The 19,783-nt window shown below is 36.8% G+C and overlaps 1 long non-coding RNA gene across 5 annotated transcripts in view; it reads right to left on the reverse strand.

The window, feature by feature from the left end:
* LOC139080947 (uncharacterized) overlaps positions 1–19,783 on the reverse strand; it is a 716,757-nt gene that overhangs the window by 398,696 nt on the left and 298,278 nt on the right. For all 5 annotated transcript variants that reach the window (XR_011535838.1, XR_011535837.1, XR_011535839.1 and 2 more), the window contains one exon: positions 16,770–16,856. This is a non-coding gene — a long non-coding RNA (uncharacterized lncRNA). The remainder of the gene's footprint in view (positions 1–16,769; positions 16,857–19,783) is intronic.

Consider the following 19,783-nt stretch of genomic DNA (forward strand, 5'->3'; position numbering starts at 1 on the left):
GATTCAAAATCACAATACATACCATGCTTATATGAAACATAATTTCAACCTATTTTACAACCCACCTACCTTTTATCTCAGCCTTATTATCTTTCCATTCCCCAAACACTGGATTTTCCGTATCCTATCTCTGGGCTGTGCTAATCATTCTCTGCCACCTACCAAAATACGAGGCAGGTTGTAAATCCGCAATGTAATTCCACAGTGTATGTTACCTACAGTTTGTCATCTCTCCCAGGTCTCTGCGACCTCACCCTTTATGTATGGTTTCCATCTGCTGCTCCTTTCTAAACACCAATTGCTACACTACAATCGGATCTCAAATAAGCCATCAAGAAAGATGCAAGATTTTTCAGGTTACAGTTTCTAGAATTCCCCTTTCCCATAAACCCCGCCTCAGTAAAAGAGCCAATTTGCACACATTGTTCATTGAAAGTCAATTACGTATTTATTGAAAAACTACTTTCTGAAAACAGTGGTGCCTGAAAGGCACACATAAAGTTTGCAAGAGAAAACAGTGGCAGAGAATCACAATTGCCGAGGCTCTCAAATGATTATGTTTTGTGTGCATTGTAATGAAATTATACAAATATATTCACATGGATATCATGCATATTTTAAGGTACTAAAGAACTTTTGAAAAAATACATATATTCTACTCCAGAATTGTTGGTCAAAGGAAGCAAAGTGAGTTTTTTAAGGGGATCTGGGTCTTACTCCTTATCTAGACTCTCAACCAGTCTTCTTGTTCCTATTTAAAAACAAAAACCAGTAAATCTGCCTTTAGAGTTACCTGCTGCCTTTAGTTTCTGACCCTTTCTGTTGTGTTACAGGAATTTACTTCTCCTGCAGATATTTAAGTTTTATTTCTTTCTACTCTGTGACATAAATTGAGTAGATAATAACGACCCTGCTACTTATTCATTTGCTCTCTGTCTTCCAAAATGCGTGGATACGTCTAGTCTTCTGCGTTTCCTCTCCCATCCTCTTTGTCCCTGTGGTTTTATCTCTTTTTAGCTGCTTTTACTATCCGTGTTTGATGAGCTTCAACAAGTGGCTCAGATAAACACATGTGATTATCTAGAAGTCCCACTGAAGTCCTTTAGTTAGGGGAGTAACATGATCAGATATACATTCCATAAAAAACTCAGGCAGTAGTGTGGACAGCACAGTCTGGAGGAAGGCAAGATTGGAAACAAGCAAAAGAGCTGGAAGAGATGAGTAGAGACTGAACTCAGTGAGGATGGAGAGAAGGTGCCATATATGAAAAGTGCTAAGGAGGCAGAATGATTAGGGAGTGGTTTCAAATTGAATGTAAGTCTATATCTCACTACAGGTGGAACTAGCAAAGGGAAGAATAAGCTTGGGTAGAGAACACATGAGTTCCATGTCGGACATGTTGACTTGACGGACCAATGGGATATGCAGGTAGAGCTACCCAGTGGACAGCTGACTATACAGAACTGAAATCCTGTGGAGAGGTCTAGGCTGGAAATAGAGATTTGAGAGCCACCCAAATAGATATACTATAACTTGTCAGAAACCCAATTTCTCCATATTAATGTTTAAAATCCTATTCAATAGAGATGCTAATATCTCTGTTCTATTTCAGTGACTTTAGATCTTTCTGAAATGTGAATACATGTATATAAAACATGCACACTGCCATCACTTTAGGAAAGCGTTCTCAGATGCACATAAAATCATTATGCATATCACACACAATTTCCTACATGAATAACATTCATCTAATAATACTGTCATATTTTATAATAAGGTGGATCGGATGGAATCTGGCTCTTACACACTGGTGAACAGTGTGGATTCTGGACATCTAGTTAGCTAAGCAGGTGCCTAGCTCCTTCCCCACTTCACTATGTATGTCTCTCCCAAAGACACGTGCTCACTCAAATAATCAGGTTGAAATTGAGTGAAGAATATACATTAATGTTTTTATGGCAGCAAAATAATTGCATAGCCCTACTGGTCTTTGCTCTAATATTGTTTAGAAGGATTATAAAAAAGATACATCTTTTATCCTGTATAAATTCTGATTTCTCCCATGCTTATGGAAATATTTTTTTCCTTGAGGCAGACACAATAAACAGGTTCCATATTTCTCAAGGAGGTGGATTCTTCAGTTTTACTTATTACTGTTATAAAACACTTTAACGTACTCAAAGGAATTATATTTTATTATAAATAATACCATGTCTTTGAGAGTGGGGAACTATAAAGTATACCATTAAGAAATAGTATAGAACTTCTATTAATCTCCAAATTACAAATTTTTATCTCTGAACAGAAATCACCTCCTGGAAAAATTCAACAAAATTCATTCGCCTCCTATCATTGTCTCTAGTTTCCCAAATAGTCTTTTTAAAAAGATCTTTTCATAGAAAGAGACTTAATTGAACTATATTTAAATCTATATTTAAAGAGAAGTATGCTCATTCACTTCCGATTACAGTAACAAGTTTTCGCGTAGCTGCTTTTGTTTTGGCAAGCTGACTGTCAAGCAGCCCCCAATTACAGCTGAGCAACAAGCAGCCTCACTACTCAGCGTCTCCCACTGAGATCCTATGCAGTGCAGAAAACTGATGCTGATTCGTTATCTTTTCAGGCCCGGCAGTTGAGGCTTGTGTCAAAGTCTTGGATTCTTGTCTCCCTGTTAACCTTTCATAATGAAAATGAGGGTGATATTGTTTCCAGAGGTTTAGGATCAAAGTTCTCTCCTGATGATCACAACTTTCCTGTATACTTGGGCCTCAAAAACATTGTTTCCCCAAATTCCAGCATACTAACACACCATAGTAAGGGATTGTTCATACATAAAATCCCCAAAAGTATTTGTATCAAAATTATACATTTTTATCCCTTTTGGGCCTTTTGCTCTTTTCTCAGAGCCAACACCTGTTAACACCACACTGAGAGGCACTCCTTTTTCTTTTCCTTCCTTCCTCTTCCTTTTCACTTCATAATCTGCCTATTTGCAATGTTCTATTTGTTCAGCTAATGGAGATTTTAATTGTACAAGAGTACAATTTCAACAAGGATTTCCAATTAAAACTATGAATTCCAAACTACTCATGATCAACTAAGTCCATTAAGTTGATTTGTTTGAAAACAAATGATTAAAATCATTTCCAAATGGTGCTATGCATGTCATACATAATTGTACTTGGCTGAAATGAATTTGAGGGCATATACAATTCTCGACATCAACGTACTTACTCCTCCCACGCCCTATTCATTGAAGAACAACAGAACATTCTTTTGCTGCTGATTGGAACAGAATTATCTTTTCAAGTGTCAAACTGATGCCATAGTTAGGAGCGTACACAGCTAATGTGTTTTGTGTAAGTGCACACTTTACTGTATTTGCTGTCTGAATTTTCTAGAAGCTGATGTATGCAGATCCTAACTCATCCAGAGACTCATGGATGTGTGAGCTTATAGTATTCCAGCAGCACAAATCACGGAAGAGGCGCATGTGAGACAACACAGCCCAGAAGGCTGCCATTCTGAGGCTAAAGTCCCACTCAAGCACATAAAACTAAATATTTCTCCTTATTTGTTTTTATTTACTGGGATGTTATACTCTAAGGAAAAATGAAATAAAATGAAAATTACTTGTTCTAAGTGCAGTGTCAGTCATTAAAGCACTAAGCTAAAAAGAAATCTTTACCCACAACAAGATTCGCCATTTGCCCATTTTATAAAACCAAACATTCCTCCCGTTTCTCTAACGCCAAAGACACAAGCACGAGTTGAAAGAGGAGGATTAGGATTCTGCTGTAAGGACTCATTACTGAATCTGAATTTTCACTAAATTGTATGCCTAGGCTGGAATGGAACATCCATAATTATCTTCATATCTTTGCAGATAAGGCAGGAGGACGTGAAGGGTTTAAAAGACCCTTTTTAAAATAGAAAAAAATCACAGTGCAATGCTTCCCTTTCATCAGGATACAACTCATCAAATATCGTTTAAACCTTTTCCCGAAGGAAAGCTACCGGTCTTCATTAGGGAATTTGGTCTTATTTTTGACTCGTCCTTACACTTGAAAAGTCACACATGAGAACTATAAATAGAAACTGAATGAAAATTTAAAGATTTAAGTAAACAAATTCTTAAAATAATACCTAGACTTATATGCACAGCTGGCCCTAGGCAAAAGTGTGACGTAAGTAACGCCTGACTTCAGTATTTACGAAAAAAAACAGGGGCTGGCTCGGTGGCATAGAGGTTAAGTTCATGCAATCCAGCAGCCCGGGGTTCGCAGGTTCAGATCCCGGGCACGGACCTGACACTGCTCATCAAGCCACCCTGTGGTGGGGTCCAACATAAAATAGAGGAGGATTGCCACAGATGTTAGCTCAGGGACAATCTTCCTCAAGCAAAAAGAGGAAGATTGGCAACAGATGTTAGCTCAGGGTCAATCTTCCTTAGCAAAAAAACCCAAAAAACAAAAGAGTGATTAATGATTATTGCAGGCACCAGCAGAAAGCTCTCTGGGAGTGTAATTCCATTATTGTAGGAGTACCATTTTAAGTTTCCTCTAGCTACACATATGGACAGCAATATATTCCAGAGGGCCTTCAAACCATTAAACGTACATCTTATGACATAAAGAAAAAGCTGAATTAACACTGCCTAAGTGTATTCAAATAATGGAATATGTCATATACTCCTTCTCCCTTGGGGTGACAGTGGCAGTCTTCAAGTGGTTCTGTTCCCCGATTCTTCCTCCCTTTCTGAAAGTGTTGTTAACAGTAATCCTGTTCATAGCTGGCTCTGTAGTTAGCAGGCTTCTTTATTTGGGATATGTGAAAAAGTCTGCAAACTGCATGGTTTGAGAGATGCTCTCAAAGCTGCAGTGACTAAAATTTCCATCGACCTCCCTGATACTTGAAACCCGCTAGCTGCACACCACTCTAATTAACACCGATACCATTTCCTGAGAAAACTGATTGTACTTCCAACTTAATCAGGCTACTGGCAATAAGAATGGTAAACATAAAAAATAATGTCTAAAAGCCAGGTTTTTGGGGTTTTTTTTGAAGAGTGGCCCTGAGCTAACAACATCTGTTGCCAATCTTCCTCTTTTTTTTTTCCTCCCCAAAGCCCCAGTACACAGTTCTAAGTCCTTCTAGTTCTTCTGTATGGGACGCCACCACAGCGTGGCTTGATGAGTGGTGTGTAGGATCCAAACGAGCGAACCCCAGGCCACTGAAGCAGAGCATGCAAACGTAACCACTAAGCCACTGGGCCAGGCCCTAAAAGCTGGTTTTAAAGGAGCCTCTTTCTTTTTCTTGGGATTTGCTTGCATGAGACAGAGATTGTTTGCAACTCTGTTTTTTTAAATCTGATCCAAGAGGCTCCTTTTTATTATTCCTTTGCTTGTGCTGTTCCTTTCACTTTCAAAAGCTCCTCTCTCCCCACAAGTTACTCAATTCAGCCTGTCAAGGCTCCCTAGAACCCTCAAGATGACTGCTCGCCTGCACTGGCATCTTTCATCCCTTACAGATACTGTGTTCTAAGATAAGCTAAAGTGCCACTTATTAATGCTTACTATATGCCGTCTATCTCATTTCTTTCTTACAGCAACCTGTGAGTTATGCAATATTATCCTCATTTTACACAGATAAGACTCAAATAGGTTAAGTAATCACCCAAGGCTATGTGACTAGTAACAAGCAGAGCCTAGGTTAAAACCCTGGCTGGTCTGACTCTACCATCTATACAAATGGACTTTGCCCCGCCCGCCATTTGGATCTTCCTATTGCTTGCCCCCTCTGTGCAGATGTATCCATCTTTCTCAAATGCTCTCATTCATTTAAATTAACCAAATTCTGGCCCAGCTGGATTCAGAGATAACATAATGAAGGTACTTTTCTTTCCTCATTGCCCCAAGTGACGTGAAGACTGTTTGGAAGAAGCACAAGACTAAACAAACGGACCCCAAGAGTTCTTGTGACAAGTGCCCTCGTTCATTTGCTCCTTTGCTAACGTAGGGCATTGAAGTGATATCAATAGGGGCAACTGGTTCACAATTGTTCCAGCAGCTTCAGAGGCCAGGAGGAACAGAGTATGGAAGGCAGTGGAGCCATTTCCCTGGAACTAGAAAATAGGTGGATTTTGTATTACATGGGCCAAACACTGTGGATAATGGACTAGAATTTTAACTTTTTATGCACATAATTTAGTATCACATGGATACATCCCTACACCAGACAAACTGATGTACGAGGAAAAGAATAAAGATCCATTTGTTTAAAGTACAAAGGTAATATCTCAGAAATTTTCACATTAATGAATAAACTAAAGCAGAAAACCTCTTTATCACTGGTAGTAAGATAAAAGGTGTTCTCATTATCACTTTCCTTTCACTCCTTCTTTTACCTAGTACTCCCTATCTAATTTCTGAAGATTACATTGAATTCAACGATTATTCTAGGAATACGCTGCTCTCTATTTTTAGAGCACTTTTCCAGGGAACCTGTACAACAGAGCTCTGTTGGATGTGATTACTAATGCATTCAGTCTGATAAGGTTAACTCAGGAGCATCGTCTTCACAACCACTGGAAAGTAATTTTTCACCAAGCTGGGCTCTAGCCATGTCATTATGGAGTATCTCATATGCAGACTCTCTGTCCGAATACAGAAAAACAACCTTAACTTTCTCCACCAGTGAAAATCTGTATGACACACTCTTCACATAAAACATGTTACATTAAGATAGGAGAGGTAGCAGGAAGCCCAAGAGGCATGAAGTCAGAATAGACCATTCTTACAGTCTACTGGTCTCTGTACTTGCCTCCAGGCCTCCAGGACTGTCATCTGATGCCAGACACCCAACAGCCACTTGTAGACCCTTATATAGAGCACCACTTCTGCTTTTTACTGAACATCAAGTCAGAACAGGGTCCTCGATATGATAAAAGGAGGCACAAGTCTAAGAGAATGGGGAAAGTGCCCAGTCAACAAAGTTTCTCTCTATTCCGACATCCATGGTAGAGACTGTTTATTTGGTCTCTTGATTTGATTTGTTACTTTTCCTTTTGGATTAGAACTCTACTTCCTCATTTCCTGGTTCTGGGTTTTTGGATATTCTCTCTTATTGGCTTGCTCTTGATCCTGACCCATTCTTATCCATCAAAATATCATATCCTGGCCTCTGCATCAGATGCTTTCTCCTTTCAAGCTAAATCTTAAAAGTAGGTCAAGTATATTATTCTGCATCAAGAATGGAAAGAAAAGAACAAAAGTCGATGGTTAGAGGACCTGGGTAGATACGGGGGGAGATTAAGGGAGCCAAGAGAAATTGCAGTTGCCTGTACTCTCGACATGGCAAACATTTTGGAGAGAGGAAGACAAATGAGAGGAGTTTTGTTTTGTTTTTTCTTAATTAATGTGAATGGTCAAAATTTATAAGTGTCTTAATAACAGAATATTCCTCCAACTATTTCAGTAACTGTCATTGGATTTGCTTGTGTGCAACTGTCTTCACAGACGATCTTTTCAGCTCAAGGTAGAAATCCTGTAAGCTTTTTTCTACCTAGAGATGTCTTTTCCACGACAGACGGATTTATCTGAATAACAAAAAATAGATATATGCTTCTTATTGGAGATGATTTTAGTATCAATTTACACAAATATTATTGCCAATGCTCATGTATGTAACCAGGTACCTAACAATCTGGTAAAAGAATTCTTTTTACTCAGAAGTGAAAACTTAATAAAATAAGCATTTATTGAGTGTTTATTTATATCACAGACACTGTGCTACAGGCACCCTTGTTTCGCCATGCACCAGTCACATGTAGGTGATTTCGAGAGGCCATTTACATGCATTACACCAAGTTGGCTATATTTGTATGGCTCAGAAAAGAGGAGGAGAGTGGCACATTGACTCTATCTTAACATATACTTTTATAATGATTGGACTGCAAACATCCCAGGAGAATCATTATTATAGTAGCAGAGCTATCTCCTTTTACCCTGTACAGAGGAAGGTAATTAGTTTGGAAAATAAAAACTTTAAAAAGCAGATGCTCAGAAATGTTAAGTGACTTGGACAAGGTCATATGACCTGCACAAGGTCCTGGGAAGAGCCTGACTGAATAAAAATTAGGGAAGTTACATGCTTCTCACACATCCTGAAACACAAGACTAGAGTGTCTTGAAAGCGCTGTCATCACACTAGTAATTTAGTTACCTTTTTCTAACTCCTTTGTTTTCGGGGAAACATATGTTCTTTCAACTTTGGACAAAATGATTTAAGAGGTTAGTTTTATTAAATGCAAATATAAATTAATGAGGTTTTTTAAATGAAAAGCAATGTAATATATTATTCTTTTATTTAATTTCATCATAATTCAGCTTTAGTATAATATTTAATGGGAGTGATTAAACACAATAGCAGAACCATCTATCATAGGCTGCCTCAGAAAACATTTAGTTGTAGTGGAGATCTGTAGAGGCAATTAAAATGCCCCACAAACAGATGGAAAGAGAGAAAGGTGCAGCCAAAAGATAAAGTACCATTAATAAGATCTCTAGTGAGATAAATATTAAGGGGAAGATGGGTCCAGCAAATCCTGATAGAAAAATTAAAAATACATTCTCACTCAAGAAAATTAATTGCATTACAATGGTGACATATTCAGTAGACCCTGATATTTTGCCCCACCTTTTTTTTCCTCAAACAAAATAAAAAGCCAGGCAATTTGGACTTTCAATTCCTAAGTTATGCATAATAAATCTACTTTGCTATTATTTAAGGCATTACATATGAGGTCACTGAAACCCCATGGAAATCTTACTTACATTCTTACTTACTGGACTGAATCAAAGTTGTCTCCCTGCTTCAAACGTTACTTAGTTTCTTGAAATAAAAATAAAGAGAGTAAGAAAGATCCCAGAATAAGCTGGAGGAGAGTAGGATAAAGTAAAATTGAAAAACAAAGAGAGATGAAAACTAGTTACATAGCTCCTATATTATGAATGCTATCACAACCCAAGGTAGCCATTTGACGTAAATTTTAACAGCTATTACTACCATGGAGAAGAGACTACAGAATACAAAAACACACATCTAAACTTAAGCTGCATCTATATGGCACCAAACATTCTAAGTTTCATTCTAGGTAATGAGGTAAACGGGAAGGTAGGAATTCAGTACGTGTTTCTGGGACTCGATTTGCAGTTACTCTCTTTATTCAACAGTGACTAGGCATTGAGTATCATCATGGGCAAAGAAGCTCTGAGCTAGACACTGTGATGGAGACTACTAAAAATGAGTAAATCAGGCTCACTTTCAAAGATCTCTTAGAGTTAGACTGGGTCAAGGTAAAACACAAGATATTTACATAAATAATTACATTATCAAGGAAACCAAGATAATAACCAAGAATAGCTACAAAATACTTTTGCAAACTAGTAAATAAATAAAATGAGTTGACATCCTACCATAAATTAAAATGTATGATTGTTTTAGTTGGTTAGTTATTAGCTAACTGCCTCATAATAAGCAACCACAAAATTCTTACTAGCATTTATTTAGCTCACATGGTTGTGAATCAGTTAGGGATTGGCTATTCAGCTTTACAGATGCTGGCTGGGATTTCTTAAACATCTGTAAGTTGACTAAGAGTTAGCTAACCTAGGCTAAGCCTAGCTGGGGTGGCTTGGCGAGGTAGCTCCTCTCTATATGTCTTTCATCCTCCTTCTGGGTCTAGTAGGGTAACCTAGATATGTTCTTCTCATGGCAGTTGCAGAAATGAAAGACGGCAATCCCAACTCTAGAAATACTTTTCAAGTCTCTCTCTGTATCACATTTCCTACAATCACATTGGCCAAAGCAAGTCATATGGCCACGCCCAGAATCAGAGTCGGAGGGCACTGCAAAGTTCATGGCAAAGGATGGGAATCTATAATCTTACCACTCAGGATGGAACAAAGATTTGGAATAATACAATCCACTAAAGTTATAAGGTTTTAAAATCAAGTTGTGTAGGTGAAGGACTTGGCAGGCATTTCATTGAAACAGAACGTATAGGTCAGAATAAGACACTGGAATGTCAATTTAATTTATGATAAAGGGCATTGTTCAAAACCAACAGGTAAAGTGCAGGTTACTAAACAAAAAGTGCTGGGAACTCTAGCTTACAATTAGAAAAATCTAATTAGATGCTTACCACATACCATACCATACACTGAAATAAATTCCACATGGTTTAAAAAATGAAATACAAAAAATAAAATCATAACATCTAGAGGAAAATGTAGGTAAATATGTAATTGATCCTGAAAAAGGAAAGGACTTTCTAATTCTCAAAGAACAAAAAAATCAATAGATTTCAAAACATAAATAGAATGTACGTTAATAGCAACAAAACTAAAGGACAAACAAAAAACAGAAACATAGTTCAGACCAAAGTTCAATACTCTTTGTACATTGACCTTTAAAACAAAACAATAAACTTACTGACACTCAAATAAAAAATGGAGCAAAAAAAACAATAAAAAGCAATTCATAGTGATGTGAGGGAAGACGGTAGAGTAGGATACTCCAGGAATCTATCCTTCCACAGAAACAACAAATGCCGGCAGGAACTGTCTAAAGCAACTATTTTGGAACTCTGAATCTAGTAGAACACTTGCAACTTCCAGGGGAGAGCTTGATGAGACCCTGATGAAGAGGCTGGTAAATTTTGGTCAATTTTAGCCTTTATGGGTACCAGCTACCATCCCCCATCCACCAATCCCATGGGAGGCAGCTGTGCAGACTGCAGTCCATGTTCCAAGTACAAATTGCTAGAGTTAGGATGGGCAATAAAAGCTTCCAGGCATACAGATTTTGTAATCTGATTGCTGATTGCTGTTTTTGATGACTAAGAGGCTGGCACAGAAGTCAGCTACTGTTTCAACACCAAAGGGCTAACGCGCCTTCCTAGCCACAAAGGGACGTAAGATCACCAGGCCTTTCCCCCTGCAGTGAGAGCCAGACATTTACGGAAATCTTTGTCAGGTCACTAGCTGACCATAAAGAAAATGAAAGAGAAACTTCAGTGCTCACACACAACGAAGAAACATACTTTGGAAAAATAGCCCATAAAATCATAAAAAGATGACTCCAGCCCTCAATAAGCAAAAAAAAGCAATCTGTGAGGAGTGAAAGAATTAGATTTCCAGAGTTAACTCAATATAATACTCAGAATGTCCAAATTTCAACAAAAATTCACGAAGCATACAAAGAAACATAGAAAAATGGCCCATTTACAGGGAAAAAATAATTTGATAGAAACCATCACGTAGGAAGTCTGGACATTGGAAATATTAGTCAAAGATGTTAAGCAACTGTCTTAAAGACGTTTTATGAGCTAGAGGAAACCATGAAAAAAGAACTAAAGGAAATCAGGAAAGCAATGTCTGAACAAAACGAGCTGTACAGGAGCAGAGTGTCTGTACAGTACTGAAATTAAGTTGGTATTATTCAAACCAGATTGCTATATATTTAAGAAGTTAATTGTAATCCCCAAGATAACTACTAAGAAAATAACTAAAAAATATACGGAAAAGGAAAGAAGCAAATCAAAACGGTACGTTATAAAAAATAAACTAAACAGAAAAAAGTCAGTAACGGAGGAACTGAGGAACACAAACATATAAAATATGCAGAAAAAACAGCTCAATTGCAGAAATAACTCCTTCTTTATCATTAATCACATTAAATATAAATGAATTAAACTCTCCTATTAAAACACAGAGATTGGCAGATTGGATTAAAAACAAGACCCATCTATATGCCATCTACCAGAGACTCACTTCAGATATAATGAAACAAAGAGGCTGAAAGTAAGAGGATAGAAAAAGATATTCCATTTAAATAGTAACCAAAAAAAACCTGGTCAGACAAAATAGACAGTAAGTCATAAAATGCTACAAGACAAAAGAAGGACATTATATATCGACAACAGGTCGATACAATAAAGTATCTAAAAATTATAAGCAAACACAACCTAACAAAGAAGCCTCAAAACATATGAAGCAAATATTGACAGAATTGAGGGGGAAAATAGACAATTCTACAATAATGATTAGACATTTTAACATCCCACTTTCAATAATCGATAGAACCACCAGACAGTAGATCAGTAAGGACATAGAGAATTTGAACAACACTATTAGCCAATTAGACCTAACAGACAGAGAACACTCCACCCAATAACAGCAGATACATATTCCTCTTACGTGCACGTGGAAAGTTCTCCAGGGCAGACAATACGTTAGGTTACAACACAAATCTTAATAAATTCAGAATGTTTAAAATCATACAAAGTATCTTTTACGATCACAATGGAATGAAACTAGAAATCAATAGCAGAAGGGAAACTAGAAAATCCACAAACATGAGGAAATTAAACAACACACTCATGAACAACCAATGGGTCAAGGAAGAAATCATAAAGGATCAGAAAATACATTGAGACAAATGAAAATGAAAACACAACATAGCAAAACTTATGAGATTCAGTGAAAGCAGTGCTAAGAGAGAAATCTATAGTTTTAAATGCATACATTAAAAAGACGAAAGAGCTCAAATCAACAAAAGAACTGGAGGAAACTTACAGAGCTAGAAAAAGAAAAGCAAACTAAACCCAAAGTTGGCAGGAGGAAAGAAATAAGGTTAGAGTGGAGACAAAACAGAGAATAGAAAAACAATAAAGAAATTCAACAAAACCAAAGGCGGTTCTTTGAAAAGATGAACGATTTTGTTTTTGACAAAATTTTGACAAAACTTTAGCTAGATTTACTAAGAAAAGAGAAAGAAAACTCAAATTACTAAAATCAGAAATGAAAGTGGGGACATTTTTAAAATTTAAACAATTTTAAAATTTACAAGGCTTATAAGAGAATACCATGAACAACTGTACATCTAGAAATTAGGTAACCTAGATGAAATGGACAAATTCCTAGAAACACGTGAACTACCAAAACTGACTCAGTAACAAATAGAAACTCTGAATAGACCTATAACAAGTAAGGAGATTGGATCCATAATCAAAAACTTCCAACACAGAAAAGCCTAGGACCAGATGGTGAATTCTATGAAACTTTTAAAAGGGAATTAACACCAATTTTTCTCAAACTCTTCCAAAAAACTGAAGAGGAGGGACACTTTTAAGCTCCTTCTATGAGGCCACCATTAACCCAATACTAAAATCAGACAGATAGCACAAGAAAAAAAAATAACAGACCAATATCCTATATGAATATTGATGCAAAACTCCTCAACTAAATATTAGCAAATGAATTCAGCAGCATATTAAAAGGATTATATATCATGACCAAGTGAGAATTATTCCTGCAATGCAATGATGATCCAATATACAAAAACAAATCATTTTAGTATACTACATTAAGAGAATTAAGGATAAGAATCACATGATTATCTCGATGCAGAAAAAAGCATTTGACAGAATAAAACACCCATTCATGATAAAAATACTCAATAATCTAGGAATATAACTTCCTCAACATAACAAAGGCCATATACGAAAAGCCCACAGCTATTACCACATTCAGTGGTGAAAGATTGACAGCTTTTGCTCTGAAATCAGGAATAAGACAAAGATCATCACTTTTGCCACCTCCTATTCAACATAGTAACAGAAGTTCTAGCCAAAGAAATTAAGCCAGGAAAAAAAAAAGACATTCACAGTGGAAAGGAAAAGGTAAAATTGTCTCTGTTTGCAGATGATGTGATCTTAGACGTAGAAAATCTCCAAAGATTCCAAACGCAACAAAACTATTAGAACTATTAAATGAATTCAGCAAAGTTACAAGATACAAAATCAAAACACAAATATCAGTCATATTTATTATACTAACAATGAAAAATCTGAAAAGGAAATTTAAAAAAAATCATTTACAATAAAATCAAAATGAATAAAATATTTAGGAATAAACTTAATTAAGAAGGTGAAAGAGTTGTGCACTGAAAACTACAAAACATTCCTGAAAGAAATTTAAAAAGACTGAAATAAAAAGAAAAACAGCCCATGTTCATGGATTGGAAGATTTACTATTACTAAGATGAAAATACCACCGCAAATGATCTACAGGGCAGGCCATTCTAAAGGGAGGAGAACTATAAAGCAGACAAATCCCCTACTTTTTCGAAGGGAAAAAGAATCAAATCACAAGTCAAAAAACATGGAAAAACGGAAGCCTGTGTTTCTTTTCTTTTTTTTTTTTTAAGATTTATTTTTCCTTTTTCTCCCCAAAGCTTCCCAGTACATAGTTGCATATTTTAGTTGTGGGCCCTTCTAGTTGTGGCATGTGGGACACCGCCTCAGCACGGCCTGATGAGCGGTGCCATGTCCCTGCCCAGGATTCGAACTGGCGAAACCCTGGGCCACCGAAGCAGAGCACGAGAACTTAACCACTTGGCCACGGGGCAGGCCTCTGGAAGCCTGTGTTTCAATCACATATCAGCTATATCTATCTTCTTTTGAATTTTGATTGCACAAGTATGTACCCACCTGTAGATTAGGATGGCCCTTCTACAGGTCTGCTATAGCTGTATCCCTTATGTCTGGCTAAGGGACTGTTCAGAATCACCTCCTGTGCAGAGATTAAGGGTGGTAACTCAGTCTGAAACGACTTTATATTAACTTCTGTTGCAAGGTGAGGACATGGACCTCCTAACTGTATTAACAAAGTAAATGATCTCTTCTCTTTCATTCCCTACATCCATTCTTATATTGGTCCATGCTTAGACCAATTATCTACATGACTAACTCAGTATCCCCTTCCTTGTAATCAACATACTGTACAGTCTTGAGTATAAACACTGACTACTCCCTGTTTCCTAATTGCTCATCCTAATAAAGTCTGAGATATGAAAGTCATCGGTATAGCTAAAGAGGGCAAAAGGGGCCTCCAGTGAAGATGGTGCAGTAGATTTATGCAAACATAGTTTTGATAGAAAAAATATGGAAAATCAAAAAGATATAGCTAGGATCAAAAAGGAGATGAACGTACTCATGCACCAGAAATAGAACTGAAATGCAATGAAGTAAGCGAAGCTGAAGGCATGGGGCTTCAAGGCCCCAAGCCTGAAAGCAGACATTGGTTTCCAGGAGTCAGGCCACGAAGGAATAAGGAGACCAAAATGCCTCTACTCATTATAAAGGACCAACAATAAGAAACACAATATATTTGGAGCTGACCAGTAGAAGTATTATTTGGCAAAACTTATGGGATACAGCTAAAATGGTAGTTGGGGCAAATTTATAGCAGTAAATGCATTTATTAAAATCAAGAAAGATGTAAAAAAACAAAGCTATAAAAATAACAGACTAAACCTATAGAAAATTGAAGAAACATAAAAAGGTAACAGAAAGAAGTAGTGGAATAGAAAACAGATAATATAGAGAATTAAAACCAAAATCTGGTTCTTTAAAAAATAAAATAAAGACTGATAAAGGAGTTTAACAAGACTAATCAAGAAGAACAAAAGTCACACATAATAATATTAGAAACCAAAAAGAGAACATAACTACAGAGAAAATAAAGAGTTAAACAATCGTAAGAAAATATTATAAACAACATTACACCAATAAATATGAACCCCTCCATGAAATGAATAATTGACTACAAAACGTAAATTACCAAAATTGACTGGTGAAAAATAGAAAGCCAGAATAAATGAATAATCATTAAATACATTAAATCAGTAATAAAAAAAATCTCCACTCAAAAAAATGACAGTAGCCCCTGGTGATTTTAACAGGTGATTTTTTTATCAAGAATTCAAGGAAACAAGAATCTCTATTTTATGCGAAATGTTCTGAGAACAAAGAAGTAAAGAAAACCCTAAGCCACCACTTGTTGATAAAGTTGTGCAGCAATGGAAACACCCACACACGACTGATGCGAAGGTAAATAAGTGCAAGCACAGTATTTGGACAGTAACTTGGCAATGCCTAGTAAATTTCAAGACAGACATATCCTTTCATCCAACGATATCCACACTAGGTATAGAACTAGAGAAACTCTCACTCATTTGTACAAGAATAGCTCTACAACGTATTTTTTCTGTTTCTTGTAGAGCTGGTTAGGAACACCCAAAAAATATAAAGAATCTGAAAATACCTGAACAAGAGAAAAGACAAACTGTGGAATATTCAAACAATGGAACAGTACATAGGCATTAAAATGCAAGAAGGAGAGCTGCTTGTATCAATACGGATTTAAGCTAAAGACATAAGATTGAGCAAAAAAATTAGGTTGCAGAATGATACGAATGATATTATTCATATGCAATTTCTATACAATTTAAGACATGCAAACCAATCTTATAAATTGACATAGACACATGCATATGTATGGAAATACATCAGATGAAGGCTGTCGATCTCATCAAAAGAATAAGCGAAGGCAATAGGAACAGGAAACGTATCTCTAAGATTTTATTTCTTTTAAAAGATATCTCAAATATTGAAAAATTGTAAAGCTTTGTGGTGAGCATAAAAACATCACATGTTTAGTTATCATCTATTCCTCTCTAACAGCTTGATACATCTCAGAATTTTTAAAAAGAGAGTAAAACACACTAAGTGATTGATATGAACTGTATGTAGGTCAAAGCATGGCGCTGGGCACTTAGGTGTACTTGATATATTTGATGAATGAGTGAATGAATGAACCCATGAAACTCAGCCATACAGATTGAACTTCTTCCTCTTGTCTTACCTTTATCACCCAAAGGCCTTAACTTTATGTCCTCCCAGGGCCAGCTTGTAGAAACACTATCTTTAGGAGCGCTCTAACTGAAGGAACCTGGAAAAACAAAGGTAAGAAAGAAAAATGAATCCTTTGCATTTTTGCATTGAGTAACTTGCATCTTTACCACAGCACCCTTCCATTAGAACAAGGATTTCCTTTTTTAAAAATTTCCTTCTGGGTTGTTCTATAGATTCCTCTGATTCTGACTCATTAAACAAAAGCATTGTTGTTTGAAACACATTCTAAACTTCTTTCCTGAACCGTAGGGACAAAACTGGATGATCTTTATTGAAGGACATTAATGCATCACAGGGAAGAAGATTAACTCATACAAACAATGAGCTTCTCCTCTTTTGTCAATAAATCCTGTCAGCTTATTTATTACCGCGCTGCTAAAGAGTTGCAAGTTAAAAGAAGATACAGATATTATCACACTTCACTGCTGATTTGTTTCTCAAGATGACAACAAAGAAAAGAGGGCTTCAAAATGGCTGCTATAACTCTGTAAATAAATCAAACACATTTTTCTAAAGAGGATGAAAAACAGTATCTCATAATAAATGTTACTGTCTGGTAAAGGTAGTCTTAAAACAATAGATCACAGATATTTAGAGATAAAAGGGAACAGAAAGAGTCTAAATATCTTATTTTCCAAAGATAATATGGAGCCCAGTGAAGGAAAATGACTGGCCTTAAATCATTCACCTAGTTAGTGGCAAAGCCAGAGTATTCGTTTCCTGATGCCTGCTTTAGTGCATTTTTCACAAACATCTTATTCAGAGTTACAAGCATTTATTATTATTTTGAAAATTCAGTGAGCAAAGAGGGAAGGCAGCAAGCATGCCCCACTGGAAGTAGAACACCGCATTTCATACATTTACCTTCAATATGATCCAGGACTCCATTCAACTCATGCAGCATCCAGAAAAGAGTTGGGGCATCAGTTGAAACTAACGTAACCAGTTAGCTCCCAGAATAGCAGAAACAAAGCCGGGCCGTTTTAGAGGCCTTTCATCAGAGAAACAGCTCACTGCCACTCCAGGGAAGAGCAGAAATTTGGACTCATTTCATATCTTTAGAAATATAACCCACGGTCCATTTTTTAACTCTCTGCTTCTTATTTCTGTATTGTACCAAATCTACTTTAAGAATGTAAAGGATCTTTTACTCTTCTCAAGCCTGGAAACGGAAACACACACAGACACACGTATACAGGGAGTTTTCATATCAATCGTCTGACCGTATGCTGGTAAGGATTAGCGAGATGTATCTACATAGTAACGCCACTAGAAAGCTGCCTTTTACTGGCTTTTGCTTAGTGGGCTAAGTGTATAATCATGAAAGAGGGCAATTATTACACCACAGAAAGGTGACAGGGGTGAATGAGATCTTCACGGCAATGGCATTTTCCTGTCATAAAATTTGGAGAGCAAAAGCGATGGTTACCCCTTAGCATCAGTGCATCAGAGCCTGGGCCGTGTAGGCCGGCACTGAGATGACATGAACCACCTATTCGCACAGTTATATCCTACAGGAGCTTTTGATTAGGGAAAACCAAGTAAGGCTCAGCGATCAAAATAGCAGCCACCTGCAGCCTGCGGGGTCCAGACACACGTCTAACGTAGACATCCACGAATCTTTAAAAACAAATTCTTTAAAAAATGAGGAAGCTCTACAGATTGTTTTTTTTAACAAAATAGGAATGTGAGAATTGAAGACTATTTTAGAAAACCCTCCATTTACTTGCTCATGTGCTCTTGGCTAAAGGAACGTGCTACGAAGTATACCCTCTGAGTGACATCAACCTAGGGAGCCAAGAAGTGTTTGAATGACTATAAACTAAAAAGAATGACTTATTGGAAAGAGGCTGAGTGTGAGTTTTTATATGAAGGTTCCTCAGCACGATGAGATTTTTTTTCTAGGTCCAAAATAAATGTAAAATTAATTGGGCAATTCAAAAATTTAGGGAGTGAGTGAAAGTATTATGAGGGCTTAAGCAATGGTGAAATAGAAGCTGTGAAACTGAAATTCTGGCAAACCGAGGTAAATTTTTCAAAAGAAAATCCTCTGGTGCACGTAAATGTCAGCTACCATAAGTGCACAGAAATAAGGCACTTTCATCTCCACCTTTTAAATAGATGACCATGTCACAAACGATCTGAGGCAAGACCCACACAAACCACATGTAGTAAGAAGGCATATCAGATGCAGCTAATTATTTTACGGGGAACACTTCATTCTGGGATTATCGCTACTTCTTTGCATGCTTCGAGATCATTGTATAATCACAAGGTCAAAGGAAAGCCACCGATAGATTATGGCTTTGCTGAATAAATGTTTTGGCCGATTTTGTTGGCAAGATAGGCAGGTGTGAAGAAAAGAGGAGCAAGAACGAAACGAACAGACTGTTTAACTGATGCCTATTCATCAAGCCTGTATTTTCATCAGTTTTAAGTGAACCCTAAGGAATCCATTACTATCTACACATTTCTTAAAATCTCATCACTTACAATAACTCACATTTCTGTCACCACTTTGAGGAGCTTTTACCATTATTCATTCTCAACAAGAGTATTATACTGTCCTAGATTTGTTATCTGTTATATGACTAGCGACAAACGGTATTAGAGTTCAGTGTAGAAGACATTTTGGTTAATCAAACGTCCGTCCCCATATATGTTACACATTTACTGGCCGTATGCCCTACCTGTCAGTAATGGAACCATCATAACTGATGAGGTTATGAGGTGGTGATTTTCTTCTTAAATGGCAAACAATCTTCAAAGTAGCCGTCCACTAGATTTAACAAGAATATGGTACACACACAGAAAATACATTATTTCAGCGTTGGGCTTATACAAGAATCCCTTAGAGATTTTAAGACCTCTATTAAGGACTGGCAAGTAAATTTTGGGTTACTGGCCATAAGAAATGTAGGGAAGGTCATTCTCTTTCGGAGGACTATTTGTTGTAGAACTAAG

The sequence above is a fragment of the Equus przewalskii genome, chromosome X (genome assembly GCF_037783145.1).
Source record: "Equus przewalskii isolate Varuska chromosome X, EquPr2, whole genome shotgun sequence".
NCBI lineage: Eukaryota > Metazoa > Chordata > Mammalia > Perissodactyla > Equidae > Equus > Equus przewalskii.